We start from the raw sequence: 2079 nt of genomic DNA, 5'->3' as shown, positions 1-2079 counted from the left end.
CGTGAGATGTCTGTCTCAGTCGGAAGAAGGCATAATTTGACGATTGGTCTTGTTAAAATGCCATGTTGCGTTCGAACGTCTGCAACGCGGACTTTGTTGTCAGAGCCATGGTAAACCCTCTCAATTCGGCCTAAACGCCATTCATTTGGAGGTAGCTATTCATTTTTTATGACCACGTAGTCGCCAATCGCTAGATTTTGATTCGGAAGTTTCCATTTATATCTTTGATNAATTCATTTTTTATGACCACGAAGTCGCCAATCGCTAGATTTTGATTCGGAAGTTTCCATTTATATCTTTGATGTAATTCTTTAAGATATTCGTCCTTCCAGCGTTGACTAAATTGCTGATGCAACAACTTCAATTTCTCCCACCGATTTTGAAGCGAAAGGTTGTCAATTTGGGATTCTGGCGGTGCAAGCAAAGGACCTCCACGCAAGAAATGACCAGGCGTTAGGGCCAAAAGCTCTTGAGGATTATCAGACATGGGTGAAAGTGGTCGAGAATTCAATACTCCTTCAATGCAAGCCAGTAGGGTGGCGAGCTCCTCNGGTGGCGAACTCCTCAAATGTGAAGTGAGTACTCCCAGCAATTCTTTTGAAATGAAGTTTGAAACTCTTGACGGCTGCCTCCCAGAGGCCGCCCATGTGAGGAGCATTTGGTGGTAAGAACTGCCAGTCAAAACCATGTAGGGAATATTGGGATCGTACGTCCTCTGATGACTCTTTGAGGAATCGTTGAAAATCTTGTCGGTAAGCTCTACTTGCGCCTACAAAGTTTTTTCCGTTATCGGAAAATACGCGTTGAGGGAGACCACGTCTTCCAACGAAACGGGAGAATGTCGCTTGAAAGGCTTTAGTAGAGAGATCTGAACACGGCTCCAAGTGGATGGCTTTCGTCGAAAAACAAATGAAAACACAAACATATCCTTTCAGCATCGGTGACTTTCGGAGTGGTGATGATTTGATATCGAAAGGACCGGCAAAGTCCAGACCGGTGTACGTGAAAGGCAGGGAGAAGTTTGAGCGCTCGGGCGGAAGAGCCGCGATCTAGTGGTTTGTTTGAAAATCGTGCATGTTTTGCAGTTGCGTATGCAAGACTTTACTTTCGACTTGAGTCTAGGGATGAAATATTCTTGCCTTGCCGTCCTGATCATCAGTCGGTGCTCTGCGTGCATCAACAAATTATGCAAAAATTTAAGAAATAAAAAACAGAATCGACTCGGTTCCGGTATAATAATAGGATATCTCTCATTGTACGGGAGGAAGGAGTTTGCCAAGCGGCCATTTACTCGGAGGAGCCCATTTGGATCTATAAAGGGGTTTAACGACAGAAGCGAACTCTTTTTGGGAATTGGTTGTTTATTCGAAAGTTTTGAATGTTCATTTGGGTAATGCCTTTCTTGAGCTAGTTTTATAAGGCGTTTCTTAACCCAATGCATTTCATTTTGATTAATTACAACCGACTCATAATGGATAGTTGGTGCTGACGCGGTTGGCTTTGCTCGGTGAATAAATCGAAACATATAAGCAATCACACGCAAGGCTTTCGGCCAAGAGGAGAACCGGTCTAATATGTCAGGTTCGTTTTCTAACGTATGTAGTGATTCGACTTTGCGTTCTTCTAACGGAGGGATCTTCTGTCGGAAGGATACAGGCCATTGGTCGGGTGGTTTCAAAAGCCAATCTGGTCCATGCCACCAAAGTGGTTGACTAATTAAATCCTGTGGCCTGCAGCCTCGTGTTCCAAGATCTGCGGGATTGTGGTGTGTGGATACGTGTCGCCACTTAATGTTTCCAACATTCTGGAGAATTTGCGAAGTGCGATTTGCCACGTACACCTTCCAAGTACATGGAGGCTTTTCCAGCCATGAAAGGACTATAGATGAATCAGACCACAAGAAAATTTCTATTTTACCCAACGGGAGTTGGTTCACAACATTTTTTATGCATTTAGATAGAAGAACTGCCCCACAGAGTTCCAAACGCTGAAGACTAACTATTTGCAAAGGTGCAACTTTGGTTTTTGAGAATAACAGGTGAGACGCAGTGGAATTATTTGTTTGAGTTCTGATATAAA

This window comes from Rhagoletis zephyria, unplaced genomic scaffold (genome assembly GCF_001687245.7).
Source record: "Rhagoletis zephyria isolate East Lansing unplaced genomic scaffold, Rhagoletis_zephyria_1.1 Rzeph_scaffold_00709, whole genome shotgun sequence".
Lineage (NCBI taxonomy): Eukaryota > Metazoa > Arthropoda > Insecta > Diptera > Tephritidae > Rhagoletis > Rhagoletis zephyria.
This window is presented reverse-complemented; position numbering follows the sequence as displayed.